This window comes from Sinocyclocheilus anshuiensis, unplaced genomic scaffold, assembly GCF_001515605.1.
Source record: "Sinocyclocheilus anshuiensis isolate Anshui unplaced genomic scaffold, SAMN03320099.WGS_v1.1 scaffold2799, whole genome shotgun sequence".
Classification (NCBI taxonomy): Eukaryota; Metazoa; Chordata; class Actinopteri; order Cypriniformes; family Cyprinidae; genus Sinocyclocheilus; species Sinocyclocheilus anshuiensis.
The window spans coordinates 47,021-55,984 of record NW_015548372.1 but is presented as its reverse complement, the minus strand read 5'-3'; the positions used below and the strand labels follow the sequence as shown (position 1 = coordinate 55,984).

The 8,964-nt window shown below is 38.3% G+C and overlaps 1 pseudogene; it reads left to right on the top strand.

Annotated features, from left to right (window-relative positions):
• Window positions 1-8,964, top strand: part of LOC107656675 (sodium/hydrogen exchanger 8-like) — a 36,865-nt pseudogene that overhangs the window by 22,944 nt on the left and 4,957 nt on the right.

Sequence of the window (8,964 nt, the reverse complement as noted above, 5' to 3'; positions counted from 1 at the left end):
TAGGTTGCCAAATGTTCATTTTACAAATTCTGTGAGGAGGCCTAAAACTGAGTTTGGAAATGGATACTTTTACTGGCACACTAAAGCAAAGAAATATTTTTTGTAAAACATCTTTGTGCCTTTGACTTTTGCACAGTACTGGATAGACAGATTTTCACTATTACTGAGGAACTGTTTGGTCTTCAAGGCGCCCTGTATAATTAGGCTTATTCACATTACCACATTCAGTTAGTTCTTGAGAAGCACACAGATCTCTAGAACGTCATTGTGTTTACCAAGAAAAGTAGTCATTTATATACGGAAATCATAAGTTTAAAGTTGGGAAACAAGCATCAGAAAGGGTGGAAAAACAAACATTGTCAGTTTAGAGAAAAACAGATGATAAAAACCAAATATATGATGCATAACTGACCCTGTTCTTAAATTAGCTGTTCGATCCACTTACATGACACATTGTAAGAAATTACACAAAGTGACTAATGGGTGGAATTGAATGCCTTTAGTTGTCAAAACTCTTTCCTTGTGTTTGGACACGTCAAGCTCATTATTGGAGTTCCAGGAAATATGGTTCCTTTATAATAATGTGCAGTAACTGAACATATGATACATGTGTCAACACCTTGAAAGCTCTTGAATGATGGGAGATTACGACTGTGGATTTGGATCAGGGCGGCTGGGCCAATCCTGAATTTGCTGAGCACAACTAAATCAACATGAGCGTTTCTATCTTTATAACCGGCTCATGCGTATGTGTACATTTATACAGTGTCACATCTTCCATTAAACAATGTTTGAAGGACTTATTTTTGTGCTTGTGTAGGTTTACATACATTATTAATGTCAGTAGACTAGGCAATACATGCCATCATGCTGGTTTTGTTTTAGCAACAGGCTTGTATCCAGCTGTCTGTGTGCGTTTGTGTAGAAACTGCTGATTCTAATGGAATATCAAAACCATCATTAACCGCTGACCTCACAGCGAGTGGTAATGTGCGAGGAGTTCTTGGCCTTACGTACTGTGACGTGTTTATAACGTTCTTAAATGTTGTACAGGGCATTTGTGGATGGGACGTTTGACCCTCATGTTACCTGTGTTTTCGTAGATTCACACAGGTGTTCTCGGTATGAATGAGAAAGAACATGACAGCTTCATGTATCCAGAGGATGTCATGTTACAAACAAGTTGAGCAGGAAGGGTGAGACATGTGGTCTGCTGTAGCACATACTGACGCTCGTGTATCTTTAGTAGCTCAGGGGTGCGTTTCTCAAAGGCATCGTTAGCCAACTATGGTCGCAAGTTCCGCCGTTACCAACATAGTTCAATTATTCGGTGTTTCCTGAAACCATAGTTCAAACAAACATTCGCAAACAGCGTCGCAAACTCACGTGGTAGGAACTACAGCTCTTGACCTGGGGTTAGAAGCATAGTTTCTTGTTAGTAAGACATATGGACTTAAATAAATTATGCTTTTGGGCACAATAAGAAAGCTAACATGCAGTACAATCTATATCTTCCATTCTATTTAAATATATATACATTTTAGTCTATAAATTTTAGCGTGTCCTCAATACGCGCCGTTTTTGAAGAGTGCGCATGTGCATAATGCCTATGGGAATGTAAAAGGAACCCCGCGATGAATCAAATAAAGCAAAGTGACAGGGAACAAAACATAGTAAATTAGTCATCAGGTGCCATGTTCAATAAAGCAGCATCTCAGAGATCTCAAATCAGTTAATTAGCAGAAGTTATTACTCCACCACATGCGTGTGACATCATAACAACGGCTCTAAATTGTTGAACTAATGTGGTTCAAACGACGGAGATGCGACTGTGTTCAGGAAACAGTCGTGACTAGTTAGTTTCCACAACAATGCATTGTACTATGGTGGTTAATCAGTGAGTTACGTCGTTGTACGGGAAATGCACCCCAGTGTGGCTTTGCAGTGGCTGTATTATGTGTTTCGACCTTTTTCAGTCTCCATGTGTCTCTTATTTTACTTTTTCTCTCCTCTAATTTGATTTAGTTTAATCTATTTTGTTTCATCCCTTTTTTCCCCTCATGTCTTGTCTCGTATCTCATCTCATTTGCTGGTTCATCATATCTCTTTTCATTTAGGCCCCGTCCACACGGAGACGTGTTTAGCTGTATACGCATACACCACACGGAGACGCGTTTAGCTGTATATGCATAAATTTTGTATCTATAGGTGTTTCGTCCAGACGAATCCGGCGTTTTGGGAGAGTGAAACCGATATTTTTTGAAACCGGGTCCCACAGTGGATAAATCTGAATATGCCGCCCTTGCGTTTTCGTGTGGACAGCGAATCCATATATTTTCTGAAACGATGACGTCATCAGCCCACGTCTCGCCCCTAGTCAGACACCGCTACGTCACGTAACCGCAACAAAAACATGAACAAACACTGAACCCTTGTCTTTTTATTAACTAACATTAACACAGATTAATAAATGTATTGTTCCATGTTCGTTTGTATACTGCGCGCAAGGTTTATGCGCATAGTCCAAGTCTTCTTCTCAGTTTTTAGTGTATCTCTGTGGCAGAATTACAGCGCCACATGCTGGTCTGGCATGTATACTACATCGTTTTGTGTCGGTTTCGTGGTTTCATGTGGACGCGGATATTTCTTGAGACGAGGGGGGTTTATATATTTTATTATTTATTTATTAATATTATTATTAATAAATAATAATAATTTCTGTTTTCATTAAGTGCCATCTAATGTCAGGGAGTGAATTTGCACGTTCACTCGGCTCATCACCAGTGAAAATCGCTTGGGTATGAACACAAAAGACACGAAAAATGTCGGCGATAAGCGTGCACGATAATCGTCCTGGTGTGTACGAGGCTTTAGTCTCATCTCTTCTCGTCTCTGATTTCATTTGGTCTAATCTCAGCTTGTCTCTCTTCACTTTTCAAATCATCTGTTTTCTCTTCTCTTCTTGTCTCTCTTCTGGTCTCTTTCATTCTTGTCTTATTTCAGTCTTGTCTCACGTCTTCTTTGTCTTGCAGTCTCTGTTTCTTGTTCTCTGCTCACTCCTCATCTTATCTCTTTTACCTCATGCTTCTCATCTCTTCTCGTTTCATTTTTTTCATCTCGTCTTATGTGTCTCTTGTCTCTTCTAATCAAGTCTCTTATTTTCTTTTGTCCCATCTTGTCTCTTATGGTTGCATCTTGTCTATCTTCTCTTTTCAAATCATCTGATTTCTCTTGTCTCTTCCATTCTGGTCTTGTCTCACATCTTGTTTGTCTTGTAGTCTCTTCTTGACATTTCTTGTTATTTTTGCTTCTCATCTTGTCTCTTTTCAGCTAGTCTTTTGAACATTTCATTTCAGCGAGCCTCGTCACATTTCTCGTCTCTTCTCATTTTATTTTTATCATCTCGTCTTGTGTTTTGTCTTTTCTCAAGTCTCTTATTTTCTTGTCTTTTGTCTCTTGTCTCATCTTCTCTTCTCGCCTTGTCTCATGTCTTCTCCTGTAGTCTCTTCTTAACGTTTCTTGTTCTTTTCTCATCTCTCGTCTCTCTCATCTTGTCTATTCTCATGTAGTCTCTTTTGCTTCATCATGTCTTATTTTCTTGTCTTTTGTCCCTTGCCTCTTCTCCTCTCGTCTCATCTTGTCCCTTCTCTCTCTCTCTCTCTTGTCTCTCCTCATCTTGTCTTATTCTCTTCTCATCTCATTTTCTGTCTCGTCTTTTGTCTTGTCTCTCATTTGTTCTTTTCTCATACTGTTTGTCCCGTCACGTCTCTCGTCTCTCCTCATCTAGTTTCCTCTCGGCTCAGCTGGAGAGTTGTCTGTGCTCATTGTGAGTGTTTACTCTGGCTGTTTCTCGTGGTCATTGTGAGTGTTTACTCTGGCTGTTTCTCGTGGTCATTGTGAGTGTTTACTCTGGCTGTTTCTCGTGGTCATTGTGAGTGTTTACTCTGGCTGTTTCTCGTGGTCATTGTGAGTGTGTACTATGACTGTCTCCTGAGTGTTGGTTGGTAAAATGATCTCATTCATAATTGATGAGTCTGTGGAGCTGCTGTTATCAGCTGTTTGTGTGTTTCCTAGAAAGTAGTAATTTCTCTCTGGGTGTAGTTTTACACCCGTGGGCCAAGCTGTCCTGCATGATAAGATATTTGTTGATCTTTATCATCACCTGGTACAACTTGTATAGATGTACGGAATGGACAAATATACCATGGAAGTCAATGGCTACCACCCATTGTTTGGTTACCAACATACTTCAAATAACTTTTTTGTTATCAGCTTAAGAAAGAAACTCATACAGGTTTGGAACAACTTGAGGGTGACTAGATGATGACAGAATTTTCACTTTTGGGTGAACTGTTCTTTTAAAGAAAGGGGGGGCATTTCCAATGCATTGATCCACGTCATAAGGCTGGCTCATAATGTCAAGATAGTTATGGATAAATGGATTATTTAATTAAACAAACAAACAAAAAATCTTACCTGCTACCCACTATTGTGGTTTTATTATCATTTTGTGATGTAATCTGTTCAATGTTTAAAATACCTTATCCTATCGGTTAAATGAGCAGAGACAAATGAATGCATTTGATGTTGGATGCTCAACATATGCCAGTTTGTTTTAAACATATCAACAGCTCATCTGTGGCTCAGTCACTGAATCTCTTTATGGTTCAAACTCTGAATTTTTGTAGCATGTAATATTCCCGGGGGAAGCTGTTAAATGAACACTCCAGTGTTTGGCATATGTTGGTGGCCATGTATGTACAGTAGGAATGTAATTGTGACTCTGATGCCCCCTGCTGACCAAATACAAGCTATTTGTTAAAGATTAGGAACGATCAGTGGTCCTGTTGGACAAATACATAATCAGAGGATAGTACAAACAAGATGCACATAATTCAGTTAATCATTTTACAAAACAGCTTTCCGTTTTATGTATTTAAAATGTGGAACAATTCAATCATATTCTGCTTTCATTTTCAGTCTTTATTGTGTTAGTAGATGTGAGCAGTGGTTGATGTATGTGTTGTTGTTGGTATTTCAGTACAGCGGAGGGCTTTGCTGGCTCAGATGTCTCTACAGGCTGGGAAACCTTCATGCAGGCGCTTGGCTACTTCCTGAAGATGTTCTTTGGGTCAGCGGCTTTGGGCACACTCACTGGTCTCATCTCTGCTATTGTATCCTAATGATTTTTTGTGTTTTAATGTATTTTGGTTGGTAGTTAGTTGGTTAATTTACCATTTATTAATTTGGATACATTAATACATTTATTTATTAATGGTTTTCATTAATTAGCTTTATGAGTGCATATATATATATATATATATAAGCAATATCACATTTGTAGATGTGAGATATTGCTGTATATCGGCACGACTGTGATTCGGACGTAAGCACAAGGTCGCAGGCCCGAGTGCCTTAGGTAATCACAGCGTGCCGATATAAAGCAATATATCATGTCTACGAGTGTGATATTGCATTTATACAACAGTTCGACGGCACGAGTGTGTAAATGCATAAACAACAACAATGGAGTGTCTTTAAAAGCTCTTTTGTGCAGAACTAATTCCTTCTGCCACGGATTCAAATCTAAAGTTGACAGTTTAACAGCTGAGCCCAAGCCTCCGTTACTAATTCCAAAACATCACTTTAGAACTAGTAATGAAGGAACGTTGAATTTTTTTCATTGAAAGCTTTATTGTATTACTGTATTAAAAGCTTGCTGTATTATGTAGTGTACTATGAGAGAGAGATGGACTGAGCGAGTGTGATTAACGTAACTGCATCTGATACAGCATTCTTCAGATCGTTCTCGTATTAACAAATAAACGTTAGTTAGAATGTCCGCTGAGGAAAGCGTTATCTTTGTCGTACTGTTAATATCCTTTCATCTGTTAAGGGTGATTTTGCTGCTCAGTGCGTTTTTTCGCTGCGTCAGTCTGTTGTTGAAACAAAAAATAACTTCCGTTTGTGTTTATTTTTCAGTATAAAAGTCTTTACTGCTGACTCGCTCATAAAAACGAGGTGGAAGTTCGTGGAACAATGTAACTAAAATCACCATTACGAACATGGACCATTTCTCAATGCTAAACAATTATTAAATACTACTATTATTTATATGAAATAATGTTTATATAAAATATTATTTATTGAATAATAATATTTAATAAACAACAACAACAACAGCCATCATAAAAGTTGCTAGGCAATTCAGTCACCGGTACAAAGGCAGTGTTTTGATATACAGCGTTGAATTTACAAAAACATGGGATTTTGCCAAAATTATCTTCTCTGGAACAAATAATAGATTAATGAGACCAAAGACTGCCCATTAGATTCAATGTAACTAAAATCACCATCACGAACACGGACGGTTTCTCAATGCTAAACACTATTATTAAATACTACTATTATTTATATAAAATAATGTTTATATTAAATATTATTTTATTGAATAATAATATTTAATAAACAACAACAACAACAGCCATCATAAAAGTGGCTAGGCAATTCAGTCAAAAGTACAAAGGCAGCGCGCATTGAATTTACATAAACATGGGATTTACATCTCATGTTTAACCACTACAGAGACATCAGAGCCAGCAGTAAATTCCAGAAGATCTGGCCGAGTTGAGGCTGCTCTCGGGCGGCTTCATAAGCGCAGTACGGCCGCTGACCATCTGGAGCTCACATGTCCGAAAACGCCGAAGCAAGTTTTCAAATAGACGTTATCTTTATTAACAAACTGCATATTTGAACTATAAACAAGTACATTCTCGCCTGAAAACCTCTTAAAACTACATTCCGTGACACAAAAACAGTAATATTTATAAAATGATACTAGATTTGGGCGCCCGCCATGACACTCGCTGTAAGAAGTACCGCAAACGGAGTGATACAGTTACAAACTGTGAAACGGCTGTTGGAGTTCTGATATCACTCTAAAATCACACTCTTATCGGCCAATCAGATTTGAGGGCCAGAAAGAACTGTTGTATATATACATATATGAGTGTTTATTTTAAGAACTCTTAAAGATTTCTACTGAGGTCCTGTGAGATTATATTTCTGAATGAGAGTATGCAGGTTCTGAAACACTTCGACCTGAGGAAGACTCCGTCTCTGGAGTTTGGGATGATGATTATATTTGCATACCTGCCGTATGGTCTTGCCGAGGGCATCAAACTCTCCGGTGAGTTTAAAAATAGATCCTGCTGAGTTGAGACATGTGTAATACTATTTTATTAGTAAAATATTGTTGTGATTTCAGCATCAAAATTCATTAGAATTTATTTCTTTCTGTCTGTAGGTATCATGGCCATTCTGTTCTCAGGTATTGTCATGTCTCATTATACTCATCATAACTTATCGCCAGTCACTCAGATTCTCATGCAGCAGACTCTTCGAACCGTGGCCTTCATGTGTGGTGAGTTCCTCACAAACCTGCTGCTTCACAGAGGGAGCTGCTGTTAACATTAACCTTACTCTTCTCTTTTGTATTTGGATTCCACAGAAACATGTGTGTTTGCATTCCTGGGCTTGTCTATCTTCAGTTTCCCTCATAAGTTCGAGCTGTCGTTTGTCATCTGGTGTATAGTACGTGTCGCCGAAGTGCTTGTTTTCAGCTGTCTGTCTCATTCCAGAGCATTATGGCTCTCTCTGCTGTTCAATATCTGATGAAACATGAATGCTTGCTGAATGTGTGAGATGTCACTGGCTCTTTGGAATTTTATCTGATGTCACTTATAATAAAAAAAGACAAGTTGATGATTATAATGTGTATCAGTTTTAAATCAAAATTCAGAACTTAGTTGTTTGGGTTTTCCTGTCACAGGTTCTGGTTCTTGTCGGTCGGGCTGTAAATATCTTCCCCCTCTCCTTTCTGCTCAACTTCTTCAGAGATCATAAAATCACCCCCAAAATGATGTTCATCATGTGGTTCAGCGGTAAGAAAACCCAAAAGATGATTCATTTTCATTTCCATGTGGTTTGAATGCTTGAAGTGAGTTTGTCTTATTCTGTTTTAATCTTATATTTTAATTGTCCTCATTTGTAAGTCGTTTTGGATAAAAGGGTCTGCTAAATGACTAAATGTAAATGTAAACTGCAGTCACCTCTTATATGTTCACTTTTTATGCTTCAAAAATTTACATTTCTTTATCCTACATCCACTTAACATATTAGTTATGCGCATTTTACTTTGCTAGTTGTTAATTACATGGACATGGACTTTTTTTAAAGGGGTCATGAACTGCCTCTGTTTTTTATTTTGTACTGTTCTCTGAGGTACACGCATAATGTTATCAAGATTTTTACTTAAAAAAACATCATAATTTAGAAGTAACAGGCTATTTTCTGTCCTGTTTTTAACCCCCTCATCAGAAGCTCTGTATGAATAAGCGTAGAGGATTGTAGACTCTGAAGTAAAAGCACACTGCTATGATTGGTTAATAGTTGTGTATGTTTGACAGTGTACATTACTCATAGATGGACACTGCTGTGATTTAGGTTAAAAACGCATAAATGCTCAGTACATATCAAACAATCTGTAATGACAGACAAAGCAATAGCGTCGACATAATAAAAACAGTTACTCATACTTGTGTGTTGTGACATTACTGTCGGATCCAATATATTCGGCACAGGTCTTTTAGTTTCAATATTTTTGAAAATCCTGCATCGAATTGTGCCTTGTTTGTAAATGTATCCGCGGTAAAATGAAGTGAACAAAGGACAGAGTTCTTACTGATGCGGTCTGGATCTTCATTGAATCAGTGGGCGGGGCTAAACAGGCAGTGATGTAGAATCGGTGGGCGGTGCTAAACAGGCAGGGATGTAGAATCGGTGGGCGGTGCTATACAGCAGTGATGTAGAATCGGTGGGCGGTGCTAAACAGCAGTGATGTAAAATCGGTGGGCGGTGCTAAACAGGCAGCGATGTAGAATCGGTGGGTGGGGCTATACAGCA